The following is an 18748-nucleotide window of genomic DNA, read 5'->3' on the forward strand; positions in this document are numbered from 1 at the left end:
GCCCGTTATGGTGCACGAATAGTATGGCCCATGTTTGGCGAAATGATGAAATGCCCCGTACAAGGCCCATGGATCCTACGGCCCGTAGAAGACCAATGGATCCTACGGCCTGTAGAAGGCCCATGGATCATACGGCCCGTAGAAACTCCATGGATCCTACGACCCGGAGAAGGCCCATGGATCCTATGGCCCGTAGAAGGCCCATGGATCCTACGGCCCATAGAAGGCCCATGGATCCTACGGCCCGCAGGAGGCCCATGGTTACAACAGTCTATGTGTTGCCATGCTTATTGTGGCCTAGTTACCAAAAATAGGTTATTGTGTCCACTAGAAAAACGCGGAAAAAGAATTGCAGTGACTACAAGCAAACAACTAAAAAAGACAATAAAGAAATAAATAAGCAAGCAACTAACACTAGGCTATTATAGCTATTACACATATTACATCCACTGGGCATCAAAGTTCACCACCAGTGCAAATATAGGGAACAAAACAACATATTACATACACTGGCCGTCAAAATTGGCCACCAGTGCAAATAAACGCGGCAGCAAAACATGAGCATAACTGAAATAACTTCAGAAGAGCTCAAGAAATGTTATCCTAGGTATCCACCATGCTGGCAATAAGCTTAGCAAGCTTATTAGCTTTGTCCTGTTTGGCGCTAAAATCCTCCAACGCTTGTTGTTGCACCAGAAAGTATGCATCTGAATGCTCAGGGACTTTTGCGGTCCTTCCGCTTCTTGTCGTAGCACGACTGACCGATGTCTTTCAGCTTGTAGTTGAGACTCAAGAAACCGAACTGATTCAGACAGTGAATTTGAATAGCTTGTGCAAGCGGTAGTGGCCAGTAACTCGAACACTAAACCAAGACAGGACTTTGGGGTTGTCTCACTGTCTTCAAGATAGTCTATCTTAGTTGTTTTATCAGCTTTGTTGGAGACCAACAAGGATGTCTCACTATCCTGAACCTTATCTGCATTACTTCCTTTACCATTGCTTAATAAGGCACTCTTGCTCAATATTCTGTCAGCATTCTCAAAGAAGAAACAAGCAGACACATAACAGGTTTAGCATGTACTAGTATATGAAACTCATTTCGGTGAACCAGTTCATTAGTAAGGTGGACAGGATTAAACTACCAAGTCTTCTATTGCCAAGTACTAGTACATAATAAAAGCATCAAACAAACATATATCTATGTCCTATGGTCACTGCATTGTCTTGCCAAATCAAAATAGAGACACGGTTCAAATCATATCAGTTCAAGACAAATCAGCAGTGAAAGAATACAAAGCGTGGGAAACTACACGGCACAACAAGATTTCAGATGGGTACCACGGGTTTACATGTACAACAACACTATTGGCTCTGTTGTGATGCTAGTAATGTGCATGATATGAGAAGTCAACTGTATACACAATTGAAATTGAAATCAACAGAGCTATTGATAAGAGCAAACCTGTTAAAGAAACATGCGTGAACATACCTGCTGTGCCATTGGAGTTTCGATTGGATCCTTCAATTTAAAAATTAAGTTTGTATGAGTAAATACAGTGACACAAGAGCAAAGCAGTATGCACGATAGCAATGGAATCTTAAATTAGAACAGTTGTTCTTCAGGTTTAAGCACTTGTTCTACATGAACAGAGTATAATAAGATGCAAGAATATAGTACTTAAAAATAGAAAATGAGCTCATAGACCTTACCACATTCTTGGTTCGGGACCAGTACAGAACAAGGCGTTCCCAGTCATCGTCCAGTAAATGTATCTCAGGAGAACGTAAGGGAATTTGATGAGTTTCTTTGCCAGTGAAGTACGTTTTCTTCAGGTAATTCCGATTTTAGGATCAACTGCCACCAAGCATTCTTGAAGATAGCAGAGGTATTAGCACAGGTTACCTCATCCTGAGTTTCCAAATCGGTCCTTCTCTATAGAGAAAAATGGGACAATTTGTTGTATTATAACCATCATGGAGGTAGAATGTATGGGACAAAGCAAAGTAATTGCCATGAATAACATTACTTACACATAACTCCTGGACAAACACCTGCAACTGGCATTTTCCTTCATCTTCAGTATAATATTTCCAAGATGGGAAGATACGCACATAGGATTTAACAACATCAAATGCGATAGATGCTAAACTACGACTGGCTGGTTATGCTTCCTTCACAGGAATAGGCATACTAACTGGTGGAGTTGGGGTTCGCCGTGGTAGTACTGGCCCTTTGGGCACTGGGGCTGCCTTACTAACTTCTCTTTTTTGGGAGCTCTGTGGTGGAGATGGTGGTGTGTCAATAGGAACTGGGTTACTATCTGCTGGGGTTGGGGTTAGATTGGGTGAAGTTGGTTCTCTATCCATCGCAGTAGGGGTACAATCTGCGAGAGTCTGGGTTATGTGTGGTAGGGCTGGTTCTCATGCATGTACAATCGGGGTGCTATCTCCACGAAGAGGTAGCACTGTTTTATTTGAAGACTGTGTTTTTACGCCGCTAGATAATGGCATCACCCGCTCCAATTCAAATGGCTGATAAACAGGAAACATAGTTGAATGTACAGACATTGTATGAGAGAAAGATGCAATAGATAGTGTCGAAAAAAGAGGGCATGAAATAGTTGACATGTATATTGTTTAACTAAAACGGATAGCATGACATAATTTCACATATATGATGTCTATCTAAACTAGATAGCATAGCATAACATAATTCAAAGATATGATGAATAACTAAACAGGATCCCATGACATAATTCACATACATGTTATCTAAGTAATCATGATCGCATGATTTAATTCACATATGTGATTTACTAGCAAGATGCCCATGCGTTGCACGGAACATCAAGATGCATTTATATGAGTAGTTTATCTTGTGAGAGAAAAGGATGAACGAGGGAAGGCCTTATTTGCAAATGTGGAGTGAGGTGTGGGTATCTTTTTGCAAAATTGCCGTAGTTTCCTTCCTATCTGTCAGATATAAGTCGGACGGCCTATATTGCAGGAAGCCAGGCACACCATCAACACCAACTCTGTTTTTTATAATAGTAGAGATATGCTAATCTGAGGGCATTCGATATGATGTTTGATCTAAGAACATGGTGTTGAATATTGTGTATATGATGTCTAAACTATGCAATGCAAGACACCATATGCATGATATGAGCAGTATAACCATGCCAAGTTAGAGCATACACCTCGGTGCGGGAATAGGACTGGTCATCTGTCTCTGAATCCATCTCTGAGGAGCTATCGGGACCCAACAAGAGATCTGCTTCGACAGGTAGCACTGTCTGCTCTGAAGGTCTTGTTTTTACTCCAGATTTTCCATCTCCCACCTAAATGGCTGATTCACAGGAAGAGTAGTTTAATGTACAAACATTGTCGACAAATGGAAATGTAATGAACAAAAGGATGGGCAAGATATCATTGAAATATATGATGTCTGGTTAAACAGGATGGCATTGCACATTTCACATATATTATGGCTGGCTAAAAGACATGAGACTGCATAATTCCCATATATGATATAGAAACTAAACAGGTGGCATTACAGAACATGTCTAAACTAAGCAGATGACATATATGATGTCAAAAGTAGGCACTGCAAGGCAACATATGCATGATATGACTAACATCATCATGCCAAGGTAGAGCAAACACCTTGGGGGTAAATAGGAGTGGTCAGCTGCGTCTGAATCCGCCTCAGAACAGATATCTTCCTCTGGATTACAATCTGGAGAGGGGGGGGAGGGTTTGCCATTGAACCCACCATGGAGCGATGTCTGCATGGCATTGTATTGCCGCGCAAAACTCTTCTCTTTTTCTCTACATGTTCAGCATGACTATGTACAATATCTGACATGCATACGAAAAAATATGGTGAGATTATTTAAGGAGGGCATGCAGAAATCTAGAGTGATGGTAACAACCAGTGGATGGATCCAAAAAAATGATAGTTGGCTGATGATTGCTTTAATTTAATAAAAAGATAGATGATGATTGCTTTACTATTTGTTTCCCACCCAAGATGAACAACATAGGCATACCCTAGGTGAACTAGATATTAGACAGAGATACTATTCATTGCTGTCTCGATATGTGCCCCACAACTAATTTAGAACTCAAGTTTGAAAATTAATTTGGACCTAACATGGAGTCTAAGAGGTGAACAGGACGATAAAGTAGCAGGTAATTTTAAGCAATGCATAACATAAGCAGAAACAAAAGAGTGCGACCTCTCTTGTGGACCCGTGTACTCCTCAGGTTCATCTATTGAGTCAAGGATGGCAATGCCATTGTGGTGGGTGCCGGCGGCAGGGAAGGAGATCTGAGGCGGCGAAAGATGGCCAGGAGTCGTGATGTCTGGTTTGGTGGATGCTTCTGTCGATGGAGCAGCTCAGGTGAGGTGGACGACGTCGCGGCAGGAGCAGGACAAATCACACAAAGTTTCCTTCGACACCTACCTATAACTGAAGTAATTCTGTAAGGGCTCATTTGGCTTGCATGATTCTAAAAACGCAGGGATAGGAAAAATAGGAATAGGATAGGAATGCACATGGTAAACAGAGCTTTTGTAAACACAGGATTTCTGTGAACTTGGGCGTTTGGTTCACATGAATTGGAAGAGCAGAGGAATGCAAAGAAACATGGCCAAAATAAAGTGAAACCATATGAAAGCGTGTACAGTTAGAATGTTATTCTGCCACTAATGCACTTGGTCTTGTTTTCATGCATAGGAGTTTGAAAAGTAGGTCCAGGTGGATGGTTTGGTCCATTCCTTTCAACAAAATGCATGAATAATTGAATAGTAGAGTGCCATAGGAAAATTTCCTATTGCTATGTTTTTCCGTTGAACCAAAATAGCCCTAATGGATCGACATGAATGTAGAGTAATAAGTGATGCAACAAGTGTACAACCTCTTTGCCGTAGCCGTGTCGACCTCAGCATCATTGGGTTGGTCGCTGAAGAAGTTGAGGCAGAGGTGGCTGTCGGAGGTGTGGAAGAAGATCTGAGGAATCTGTAGACGGCGACCAGGGCACTACTCTATTGTGATGGATCTTTCTGCCGTTGGAGCAGCTCCGGTGAGCCGTATGACATCAAGGCTGAAGCAGCACAAGACACATCATTAATCTCAAGTGGGATTCTAATAGCATCTCTAATAGATGATGTAAAATAGATGTAAAATTTACATCACCAAAAACCACCTGACTACAACAGATGAGGTAAAAACTGTTGACTCTGAACTTAACTGTCGAAACTGAAATTTGCTGTGGAATCTGAATGTTACTGTCGAAACTGAACACAATGGTAGCAGAGAGGCACTTGACATGTAGTTTAGGGAGGGCTTGCAGTTCATCTTCAACCTGCACCCTGAGGCGCCAGCCACCACCGGCCTCGCCGCCGGCCCCTGCGCCGCATCGCCGCCCCGAAACAACTCCCCACTGCCGGTCCGCCGCCGCCCCGAAAAAACTCCCTAGCGCTAGTCCGCCGCCGCCCCGGCCAACCCTCTAGCGCCCCCTCCGCGCCGAGCTTTTTCTCCGGCGATCCCCACGCCACCCCCACCACTGCAACCCCCCACCGCCCCCACCCTGAACCCTAAGATAGATAGTGGGGTACCTCTCCGGCGATCCCCCTCCCCGCTGCGGGTGGTTCTTCCTTAACTCGGGCGAGCCCCCCACCCCCTGAAAAATTGACTGACCCAAAAGTCGATTCAGTCGAATGAAGTGTAGCTAAATCGGAGAAGAGCAGCAGCACGAGCGAGGGGGAGAGCAGCAGCAGCGTGAGCGAGCGAGTGGGAGCCGGAGCAGCAGCAGCAGATCCGGCTGGTACGGACACCACCGCCGAAGGGGCCTCGCACTGGGGGAGAGCCGCCATGGAGATGTCGCCCGCGGCGCCGGCTTCGAGGTAGTCGCTCCATGGGGGTGCGGGATGGAGCACCGTCGGCGCCGGGAGGTCGAGTTAAGAAGAAGGTGTGATGCGATGAGTGTACAACCTCTTTGGTGGCGCTGAGTAGGCCTCGGCTTCGTCCGAGGAGTCGGTGAGGATTATGTGGTTCCGGTAGAGCAGGTTAAGGCGGCGCTATGGGCATGGAGCCGCTGCGATAGACGAGGCGATCATCGGAGCAGCTCCTTGGAGGTGGAGGACGGGGCGGCTGAACCGGCGGGATGACGAGATGGACGACGGATCTTCATCTGGGGAGGTGGACGAGGGAAGTCGAGCTGTTGCGGTGGACGACATCGTCGGAGAAGGGGCTCCGACTGGGTAGCAGTGAGGTGGCGGACGGAGGAGGGTGGGGTTTCGCGGCTGGAGCGGAGAGGTTATGGCGGCCTGGGATTTCGAATGGCGAAAAGGAAGCGATGGGAGGGGGGAACCATGACTTAGGGACGCGCTTGTCCAAAATGTAGGGTGTGTTACAAAAGTACCCCCACCGATTTGAACTAGCGGCCCTTTCGGCTCAGGGTTAGAAGGGGGATTACGCGTGTCGGTATTTGGCAGCTGGAGGGAGTTTTCGCGTGCGTTGTAATTTCGGGATAGCAAGGCACGGGTTGTGAAGGCGCCAGTTTTGGGAGCACGATATCTGAATTTTCGGGATATAACAAGGTGCGGGTTGAATTTTAGGGACAAGCCTAACGTGTAATATTGTACTTGTACGTACCAAATCAATTCGCACTTCCCTCAACAAAAAAAATAAAACTATTCACACCACACAAAGAGACAGTCTTGTCCCGTTTTACTATACAAATGCTATTCAAAGCTACTCATACCAACATGTTATGTCCAATTAAATTTTTTTGTTGGCTGTATTATGCATGTAACCTACTCATACCAACATTTTAGTGCATTCCAAATGTCTATACTACCACTGCAATTCGAACTAAATTTGAATTCGTTTCTCTATTTCAATAAGAATCTACAATCATGATTGTTGCCAACTTCAACCATCATTCATGTATTACCTTAACAACACACCACATGATTACTATAGAGATAGATATGAACTATGTGTACTATATGAACTCGGACTCTATTTTTTGAATACACTTGATATTGATTCCAAATAATAGTACATTTGATGTACTAACTATATATTCATAATCTAAACCATGTTCCATACGTACACCGTGTTTATCACACAAAGTATAGTGCCCCGCCCCCTACATTATGACAAGTATTTAGCCCTGAGCTGCAAAAGCCACACCTTAGCCCAAATTATAATCAATGTTCTATATATTATATGTAGTACTAGCAAGATGCCCATGCGTTCCACAGAACATCAAGATGATCGAGGGGAGGCCTTATTTGCAAATGTGGAGAGGGGTGTGGGTATCTTTTTTCAAAATTGCCATAGTTTCCTTCCTATCCGTCAGATGATAATAGGATGGCCTATATTGCTGGATAGCAGGCATACCATCATCAACAAACTCTGTTTTTTAGAGATAAAATATATTATATGTAGTATAACATGTTCATAACAACTCCATGTGTATCACTGTTATATATATATTCACGCATGTGTCGGTTTAAAACACTATGATAAATTCTTCAAATATCCAAATTCACTTTTTATAATGAATTATGATCTCTATTCGTCTTTTCCACCCACACAATCCTATTATCTTTGTAGCTAGCGCTAACTTTCTCTCGTACATGCACACGCCCGCATCCCTCTGACCCTCCCTCATCATTCTCTAGCTCCATCGCACAAATTCGTCTTTTCACTTTAGGTCGTTCACCCACGGTGTGTGTAGGCCCCCTAGCTCCTTCTTTACGGCACACATCGATCGATATGCCTCTCTAGCCAGGTGTGCCTACCACAAACACAAGCTTTCCCTCTTTTCCTCTCACCGTCCATGCCTCACTCCCACCCCTCTTTTCATCGATCTCGTACTCGCACACTCCTTTCCCCTTGATATATTATGCCTCTCGCACCACCTCCTAGCTGCATCCCTCTCTCTCTATCCTTCTCCCCGGGCCTTATTTGCTTGTAACACATACATTCATGTATACCGATCGATCTCCCTACATATACCTAGGTCGACTTTAACTATTTCCCCCCACCCATTGATCGACGTACCTCACAAGTTATGTCTCTCCTCTCTCTGACAAAGGACGATTGATCTTCCTATGTAGTTACATCTGCTTACCACAGCCATATCGTCCCCCTCATCATTCATGCATGCCTCCTGTCCCGTTTCTCGCACGCACGTGCACAGACAGGCAGCCATCCCCTCTCTTATTGATATTGCAGGTGTGCCCTCCGTTTGTCTAGCAAGCCTCTCCCACCATTTATTAGAAGCAACTCCACAAGCACCCGCTCCAACACTCTAGCTCTGTCTCTCTCCCAACCTTATTCCTCTCCTACACATATGCATGGATGCAGATCGATCTCCCTCAATACATAAGGTAGGCCTCTCTCCTCCTCCACACATATACTGGCTATTGTACCTCTATAGTTAATTAGGTCTCCCCCACCCCACCCCCACCACACACCGATAGTCGAGCGCTGCAGGTAGGTATACATGCCACAGAGACAAACTGCACATGTCCCCTCTCACGTTCCAATAGGCTAGTCACCCTATATCTTTGACGTGGGCACACACAAATTCGATGGCACTCTTTATCGATCGCACGCGCACAAACACACACACGCGCACACACACACACATCATCCCTCTCTTCGATTCTACGGATACCTCAACCTGATGATACCTCCACTCTCTTCTCGTGGATCGCCCCTCTATATACATATGATATATCCAGGACTCTATTTCACACACATTGCATATGTTACATTTTTTGATTGAAATATCATCCACATATATTGCTTGTCTATTTCTCAACCCACCCCCCCAGAAAAAAAACACTCACGAACCCACCTACTATATCTCTCTACGTTTGTATCTTTCTCGCACAACCCCTAGGTGCACGTACTCACGCTTCGTGCCCTGCCACACCTGCGCGGGTACACAGTGGAGCTCATTTCTATACGAAATGGCAGCCCACATGCTAATTTGAACGCGTGTAGCGGTTGTTTACCTATAGAGGTCGTGTACCATGCGTGCACGAAACAAAGTTCGACTTGATGCGTTGGTGCGCTATTTTTAAATAAAGTTATATCGCTCAATGGCACGTACACAGAATATAAAACGATTTTTATGGAGAAAAAGGTAGTCCGCTCCACTATATACAATGGAGCCTGCCTGCCTGGGTTTGTCTCTCTTCAGAGTATCTCACACAAGGTTGCGGTGGCCTCTCTCTCTCTCTCTCACTGTTGGTCACTGATCCGGCCGCATCCCGTCCGCCGGCGGTAAGGGAGGATGTGCATCATTTCTTCGTTCGACGGCGCCGAGGCAGCACATCCCGATCTGCGGTACCCGCCGTTCTCTCTGACCAAGCTCAGGCACGGTATGGCCGACGCCACCTGCTCGCTGCCGCAGTATGGGCAGATCCCGCCCGCCGCCGCTCTCCTAGTTACATCCCGATGACCCCCAAGTATCCCTTCCGGCCTTGCTCCACTGCCTGTCTTCCCACGTCGCTGCATGTGGATGTTCCATAGTTCTTTGCCCAAAACGTAGCTCATCCGGCGTACTTTCCATATTGTAATCTCGTCCTCACACCGTTTTATTCAAAACATAACCGTGTTGTTATCTTCCCTTAGGACAAGGAATATGCTTCTTTTTTGTCGTCGTATGTGTCATCAACTGTTATTGGCCAGTAATTGTTTCCTTTCTACCTCTTTTTTGCAAACAGGGCTATCCATTTCACCTCGTTGCTATTGCGACCTTTTGGTGAACTGCACAAATCACTTTTTGCTTACGAGTGTTTTGTGCAGTTGTACTAAAATGTCACACGGGCAACGTCTCTACATTTCAGTGCGACTGCACAAAGGGAGATTGGTTTTGCTCTATCCTCCTCATCCAACTCCGACCCTAATCTTCTCCAACTATTTGCTTAATCTTCTCCAACTAGTTAGTCTTAAGAGAGACTGCGAAGGTGACCGGCTTCTATTTGTGTGTTTATTGTTTAATCAACAGTCCTCTATTATTGTAATCACACTTAATATCTTCGGAACAGGGATGCTCAGCTCTATTTTAGTGGAACTGCACAAAATGATCGGAATGTTGCATGCTCCAGACAGCTACTTTTTTCCCAACATGCCTTGTTGATTTAGACAGAGCTGGGGGGACGTTGCTGCCAATGAAAGCATGGATCAATTTTAATTTAACACCTTCTCACAACTTTGTCTTCAGTTGTGATGTAAATATTAGCTCTGCTAATCATTGAGATGCATTAGCAAGGAAGTTAGTTTTTTATTGTTTCCGAAAGAGCATGGATGGCAAGACACACGAAACAAAAGCTGAAAGCTCAGATCATTGTACAATTTCATGTCGTTGGAAAATTATTTGTATAGTATGTCAATTATGTAAACAAATGCTGGAAGCTTGATAGCATTGCCAGAAGCCTCTTCAGCATCCGGGTCCATGTGCCATGCCCAAAATTATACTTCCTCCATTCCTAAACATTTCTCTTTCTACAAATTTCAAATGGACATATTTTAGAGTGTAGATTCACTCATTTTGCTTCGTATGTAGTCACTCGTTGAAATCTCAAGAAAGACAAATACTCCATTGTATATTTAAGAACGGAGGGAGTAGTGCACAACCGCATGGGAGACTCAGCTCGGTTGTTGCGCCGCACTAATAGTGAGCAGTAATGAGCAGTCAAATCATAAGCCCCAGCTTTCCCACTGTAAGTTGCTCGGAAGAAGCAACCATCAATACGCTCTTCTTTGAATCTGCTCATACTACTCCCTCCGTCACTGTTTATAGAGCGCGCTTAAAAAAAGAACAATATCTGGGACCAAGGCGACAAGCGATCGGCCTGAAAAATAGCATTGGTAGTTATAGCACGACATCTATTATTAGAGGAAATAGTGCGTACACACATGCATGCAGTGCTTCCGCCCCGGGTACACACATGCATGCACTTACTCCACTCCATAGTACATCGAGAGAAAATTGTGGACTTGATTGCGGTTACCACACCCTAATTAATTGAGCATTAAACCAAACGCGTCTGAAGTCTCTCTGGTGGTGGAAATGCATGGAGAGAAATGCATCAGAATGAAGTGCGCCCTGTAAACTGTGACGGAGGGAGGAGTAGTATGAAGGTGCAAAACCAAGTACGCGTATGGCCAGTCGGTCAATGCACTTCCTCTTGGCATATCACTGACATGTGGGACCGGAGTGTGAGCAAACCGTTCTCAATTGACGGCAAAATGGCCAACCAGCCGTTCCTTGAGAGAGACGAGGAGTGAGAACACACAGACAGGCTCGCATGGAGGCCAAGATATATTCAAGCATGGTTGATCGATATCATCTACATGTTCGATGTTTTTTAATTCTACTATTGGGCTGCCAATTTCCGCCCTTCTCCCGAATAAATGTGTACTTTATCAGAGATTAAAATAAAATAAGAGTACAGACGCTCCACCATGCGGTTCTAGTAGTAGTATTACTCATACAACTAAACCTTGCGCTTGGCTCTTCGCCTCTTTGTGAAGTCGAACAATGATGGTACTCCGCATGTTGGGTACTACAGTGTATGCCTCTGGCAATCTGACACCGAATGAACTGCTGCATGTCCACCGCCTGGGCGAGGGTAGGTTGCATTAGTCAAAAGGCGTAAGCGAGCTTCACCTTGTCCTGCAAGTTTCTCCTCATTTTGCGAGTTGATGGGACACACCAAAAATTAGTGCTAGTCCATACTCCCTCCTTTCCGGTTAATATGGCTTAATATTTTTTGCGGGTAAATGAGAGAGCTTTATTCATATATAAGCATTCTTAGGACGATCAGCCAAGAGACTGGTCACTAGGAAGCGAGGTACCCCGCAAAAAAGAAGAAGGAAGCGAGGTGTTTCATCAAGCCAGCTCTCGGCCACATTCAAAGTGCAGCAAGCACGGTTCGCACAAAGATGCACCGCAAGGTTTGTTGACCTGTTTACATGATGAATAACAAAAGAAGAGAAAATATTACCGAGCGCTCCTATTTGTAACAGGATATGAGCCAGAATTAAGCGAGAATTGTGGCGAGTGTTCCATGCAATCAACTTCCATTATCACATGCGAGAACTCTCGAAGAGAACCAAATGTGTTGAAGATTGCTTTATCACATTTTAAAATAAAATATGAGTGCAGACACTCCTCCATCCGGTTCCTAGTAGTAGTACATACCTCTATAGTAGTAGTACTAGTACTAGTAAACTTTGCGCTTGGCTGTTCGCCTCTTCGGGAAGTCGAACAATAATAGTACTAGTATAGTGTATGCTTCTGGCAATCTGACACCGAATTAACTATTGCACGTCCACCGCCTAAGCGAGGCAGAGCTTGCATTAGTCAAAAGTTTCTCCTAGTCCTGCGAGCCACCGCACGCAAGATTCTCCCGTCCTGCAAGCGGACTATACTTCGATGCCTTAAGGCACCTGCCTTTGTGTCCATGACATGTGGGCCCAGCAGATGTCTGCCCACATGTCAGTGACACAAAGGTAGGTGACTTTAAGGCACCGAAGCTGCGTCCCCTGCAAGCTTCTCCTCGTTCGGCAATTTGACGGGACACATCGCTAGTCCATACTGCCTCCTTTCCGGTTAATATGGCTTAATTTCAAATGAGATAAATAAACTGTCTGTCACTGTATATTTGTAAAAATACGGTCACTGGACTTCATAATACGCTTGTTGCGCTCAATATATACATTTTCCGGTGTTTATACGGTCACTAGCTCACCCTGGCTGAGTATGTGTGTGCATGCACGTGTAGGTTGAGCACTTGAGCGTGACCGTGTGTGTTCCGTCGTGTGCTCGAACATGCATGCTTTGTCAAAACGTTGCATGCAAGGTTTAATCATTCGTTGTTCACACATGCATTCCCGATATTAATACATTGGTAAAGACAATTTATTGAGGAAAAAGAGCCCATGAATTGAGTACAAAGCGGACCAATAGGCCAGGACGTTGGGAGTACCAGTAGTGAACCGGAAGGAGGGAGTAGGTACTAGTAGTACTACGTAACAACGTGTAGTAACAAAATTCCTCTATGTGCATCCTGTCTACATGTCATGCAAGAAAATAGAGATAAGTACAAGTGAGACTCAGGAATGGTCATACACGTAGGGGGAGTACGTGTAGGGGCCACTAAGGAGCAGTCAAATCACACAGTAAGTTAGTCGGAAGAAGCAACCATCATTTCACTCTTCAATTACACGTACGCAATCTAAAATGGTTGATATGGAGAGAAAAAGAAAACCACTACATATACACTAGCAGGAGCCTAAGCTACAAGCCTGCTTGCTTGGGTTGCTCTCTTCACAAGCATAGAATGACGTTGGGGGAAGGGAACGATGTTCTGCGTAGACGCGGTCGACATCGGCGAGGGAGAAAACCCATAGTCAGTGCGAATCGGGGGTCCCCACGGTATGGGTTCATGCCGCCTCCCAACCGCCCTTCTAGCTACAGCCCGACATCCCAGGTACATCTTCCTTTTGGAGCCGGCTTGCTCCACTCCCGCAGTCCCCACGTAGCTCCATCTCCATGCCGATCATTCTCTACTTCTACCGGCTTCTATTTGTGATGAGTTTATGTCTCATGAACTAGTGCCAGTACTATTATTATAATCACACTTCTTCAATATCTTTGCCATCAGGGATGCTCAACTCGATTTTAGTGGAACTGCACAAAAGCATTGTATGATCCGAGGGTGCCAGCCGTCTTTCCTTCGACAAGTTCTACCTAGCCAGGAAATTAAATCATGTTTAGGTTTAGGGTTTAAGTCGTAGTGACCCCATCAGTAGTTTTTATTTTGTACACGCTCTCACAACTTTTATCTTTAGTTGTGAAGTAAATATTGGCTATCATCTGTGAATCATTGAGATGCATCAGCATGCGTGTTAGTTTTCCTTTGTATTTGATGGAATGTTGTAACGGGGCAACCTTGGAGTACGATAACTTCCCCGCCTGCTTGTCGATGGATCGCCATGGAGTACTAGCACTACTGGAAGAGATTGACGAGTTGGGGAGGACAGCTAGCTGTAGCACGGACTCCCAAGAACTTTTGACATGCATGTTGTGGCCGGCTATTGCGACCTTTGAACGCGGAGCAGTCGCGTGCACTGGGAAGCAGCACGGGCGACGCTCTCTCGGCCGGCGCGCCGCTTCAATGCCGGTGCCGGTGAGAGGTCGCGTCCACTCTGGCCGGGCATGAATGCGGCACTGACCGTTTCGAGCGGGAAACACGCGAGGGTGATGAAGAGGGTTCAGGTTGGTCAGGAGCGGGCGTGGCAGCAGTCCGGACGCCCGCAAACAAGAGATGTTGTACGTTAATATTGCTGTGTATATCTATAACTACTATTAATGGGAATAGGTATTCTTGGTTTGGTTTAGTCCTGTTTGTAGATTTTCGTCTTAGGTACTTGCATGTTGATGGGCCTTCTGTGGGCTTCCATATAGACCGCAAAAAATAATTGGGTCATAATAAATCAGTATTGTGGGAATTGAACATAGGACCTCCTGTCCAGTCTTTGATGTAACAATCAACGAGCTATGCATCTTTCACATTTACTAATCCTACTTCGTTCTTTCACAATGATCCCACAAGTAAATATATGAGCGGCCTCAGGAATCAACCAACAGACGGTTAAGACAAAGGAAAACAACCCTCATGTTTAGGGTGAACTAATTAAGTGAATGAGCTAATTATAGGAAGAATTGTGGTCTTAAATAGAATATTTAAACAAATGTGGCTAATTAAAGAAAGGGTTATGGGTAAATCGGTGGAATAATTCAAAGAAAGATTGTGGGCTTAATAAATAGAATATTCAAATCGATGGGGCTAATTAAAGGAAGGATTTGAGGTTAAAAGGTAGGATAATTGAAAAGAAGGATCCGTAGGCTTCAATGGTGGAGCTACTAAATTAGAAAAAGGTAAGATTTGATTCCCGACTAAAACGGGTGAGGACGTCATGGTAATTAATGGAAGGATTATACTTAAATGTAATTAGTGAGAGATTATGCCCGGAAAAGAAATATGAACGCGGCTAAATTGCATCCTATTTTTTATGTTCATTTTGTAGAAAGATGTTGCATGCAGCATGTTCTTCGTAGTGAATCCGGTGCTATGGCACATTATAGTTGCACAAAACATCAACCCGTTTCAACGCACGAGCATATGTGCTAGTAATTAACAACGTAAATAATGTGCCTGTTGGACAAATATGATTGGAGATGGAGATGGAGATGGAATTTTACGTAAACACGGATATGCATGTCTATGTCTATGTGTGTGTGCGCGACAACTCTCGCGACCTAGATGCGGGGGCGTGTTCTTGATCGAGTTTTCTTTCTTGGTATGTTAAAAAAAATTGTCAGCCAGTTTTCGTTTCCTTTTTTTGGGAACGCGCGTATTCTATTTAAAACCACTGCTATGGAGAGATTTTTTACTCCATTGTATATATAGCCTCTTGTTTGATAGGGTTTCTCGCCTCTCGCTCTCTCACCCTCTCTATCAGCGTTCTGGGAATGGGGGTCCCCAGACTTGCCTGCGTGCGGCCCACGGCGTGGCTCTGCGAGCGGGCCCATACGGCCCATCTTCACCAACAAGCATTCAAGACCCTCTCGAGGGGCCAAGCCTTGCGAGGTGGACGACATGAGACCTCTTTGGGAGTGGCCTCACCAGGTTGGCTCGCGAGGGGCGGAGAGATCAAGGCGAGGCAAACCTCGCAAGGTTCCAGTGACATGAGCCATGACGATCGGGACCAGGCGGGCGCTAGGCGGGCGCCAGCGTGCACAGTGTCCTTGTTTCCTCTTTGGTGCTAAGGAGGCAAGCGCACGCGAGGAGTACCGAGGCGTGAAGCAAAGGTTTCCACATCAGTGCAACGAGACCAAGACCCACAGGATGGCAAGACGGAGGTCACCATGGAGCCCAAGACGGCGTCACCGCCAGAGCCTTTTGCAGGCGAAGACTGCTTTTGTCAGGATAACTTGTACTAGCTGTCCCCTTTCAAATTGGCCGTTGTTGGCTCCCTTCCCGCTAAATACTTGGGGAGAGGACCAGGGCCTCTATAAAGAGGACTAGCCACCATAGTAGGAGGCAACTGGTCTCGAACTTGGCCTGAGCTGATTCAGATCATCCACACATCCACCAAGCACAAGAACACCTCACCTCAGGAGGCTGTTCTTCCCCTGGTACTGTTCATCCTCAGCCCGAGGGGCAATCCACCACACCACACTGGAGTAGGGTATTACACCGCAACGGTGGCCGGAACCAGTATAAATCTTGTGTCTCTTGTGTTGCGAGTTCGTCGAGCTAGCCTTAGAGATCATAGTGAGGTTAAGTGCGTGACTCGATAGGGGGAGATCTTCGCGTGCACCCCAGTGTTCGAACCTTGAGGGTTTTGCCGGAACCCGAGATCCGACATTTGGCGCACCAGGTAGGGGTGCGCTGGGGTTTCCTTCCATTGGTTCACGCTCCGCCACCCTCGCGCCCATTCCCCATGACCGCTGCCGCTCTTCCGACCGGATCTACGGACACCCATGGCAATGCCTGGGGGCTCCGAGCCCTTGCTCCCGCCTTGCGGTGGGTGCAGTGGCCACCCAAGTTCAAGCCGGAGATACCGCTGCGCTAGGACAGCGTGGCGGACCCGTCGGCTTTCCTGCTGGCGTATGCGGAGGCCGTCCTTACAGCCGGGGGCGACGACAAGGTCATGGCCAACTGGGTTCCCATGGCCCTCGCTGGCGCACCACGCGCCTGGCTGCTCAACCTCCCCGGATCCACGGTGGCATCTTGGGAGGAGTTGTGTGGACTCTTCGCTGCGCGCTACGCGGCGCTAGCTCATCACGCGGTTGCGGCCCTCCTCGGCGGCTCGCAAGCACCACCCTCGGATCATCACGTCAAGTCGTTCCTTCGCCAGATCGGCGCCACCATCAAGCGCCCGGGGGCTCCGCCGGGCTGGGACGTGCCCGAGGCCGACCTCACCTTCGACTCAGGGGACCATCCCGTCTCCACGTCGGCTCAGGTGTGCTCCCAATGCTTTGCACGCCCACCATCTGCAATGTGTCCGTCACCAAGACGCTCATCGACGGCGGCGCCGGCCTCAACGTGCTCTCCGTCGAGGCCTTCAGCCTTCTCCACGTACCGCCCGAGCGGCTCCGCCCTAGCAAGCCCTTCTCAGGGGTTGGTGGAGGCCCCGCCCACTCCCTGGGGCGGATCCGCCTCCCCGTGACCTTCGGCACGCGCGACAACTACCGCACCGAGCTCATCACTTTGACATCGCCCGCATCGGCCTCCCGTACAACGCCATCCTCGGGTACCCGGCCCTGGCTCAGTTCATGGCGGCGACCCATCCGGCCTACAACCTCATGAAGATGCCCGGGAGCAAGGGTGTCCTCACGGTAGTTGGGGACACCAAGGAAGCCTTGATGACGCTCAAGCTTGCCCTCAAGACTGCCGCGACAGCGCAGCCCGCTGACGCGGACACCTCCAAGGCCAAGGGGGCCGCACCAACCAAGAAGAAGCAGTTTTTCACTCAAGACAAGGCGGAAACCAAGCAAGTGCCAGTCGAGGAGGACGGATCCTCGGGGGCAACCTTTACCATAGGCGCCAACCTCGAGCCCTATCAGGAGGAGGCGCTGGTGAAGTTCCTGCGTGCAAACAAGAAAGTGTTCGCTTGGGAGCCCGATCAGCTGGTAGGGGTCCCAAGAGGAGTGATAGAGCACCACTTGAAGGTGTGCCCCAATGTACACCCCGTAAAGCAGAGGGCAAGGCGACAGTCCATGGAGAAGCAAGCTTTCATCATCCAAGAGACCCGCAAGTTGGAGGCTGCGGGTGTCATTCGCGAGGTTCGATACCCAGAGTGGCTGGCGAACCCCGTCGTTGTGCCCAAGAAGGGCGGGAAGGAGCGAATGTGCATCGACTTCACCAACCTCAACAAGGCCTGCCCCCAAGATCCGTTCCCGCTCCCACGAATCGACCAGATCGTCAACTCCACCGCCGAGTGCGACTTGCTGTGCTTCCTTGATGCGTTCTCAAAATATCACCAAATCAAGATGGCAGTAGAAGATGTAGAGAAGACAGCCTTCCTGACCCCATGCGGGGTGTACTGCTACACTTGCATGCCGTTTAGGCTGCGCAATGCTGGCGCGACCTTCCAATGGCTCATGCACATTGCCTTGGGTCGGCAGCTCGGGAGAAACGCTGAAGCCTACGTCGACGACATCATGGTGAAGTCTCGGGAGGCTAAGACCTTGATCCAAGACCTGGAGGAGACCTTTGAAAGCCTCCGCCAAGTAGACTTGCGACTCAACCCAGAGAAGTGCGTGTTTGGCGTCCCTTCCGGCAAGCTGCTGGGCTTCCTTGTATCCCACAGGGGGATCGAGGCCAACCCGGAGAAGGTCAAGGCCATTGAAGACATGAGTCCACCGCAAACCCTCAAGGAAATGCAGAAGCTTGCTGGACGGGTGACTGCGTTGGGATGCTTCATTTCCAAGCTGGGAGAGCGCGCCCTACCCTTCTTCAAGCTGATGAAGAAGAAGGGCCCATTCGAGTGGACCCCGGAGGCCGACCAAGCATTTTAAGACCTCAAGAGATACCTGACCAGCCCTCCAGTGATGGTGGCGCCATGACCTCTTGAGCCCCTAGTGCTTTACCTTGCCGCCACTCCCTACTCCGCCAGCGCGGCTCTAGTAGCGGTTC

This window comes from Triticum aestivum, chromosome 6D, assembly GCF_018294505.1.
Source record: "Triticum aestivum cultivar Chinese Spring chromosome 6D, IWGSC CS RefSeq v2.1, whole genome shotgun sequence".
NCBI lineage: Eukaryota > Viridiplantae > Streptophyta > Magnoliopsida > Poales > Poaceae > Triticum > Triticum aestivum.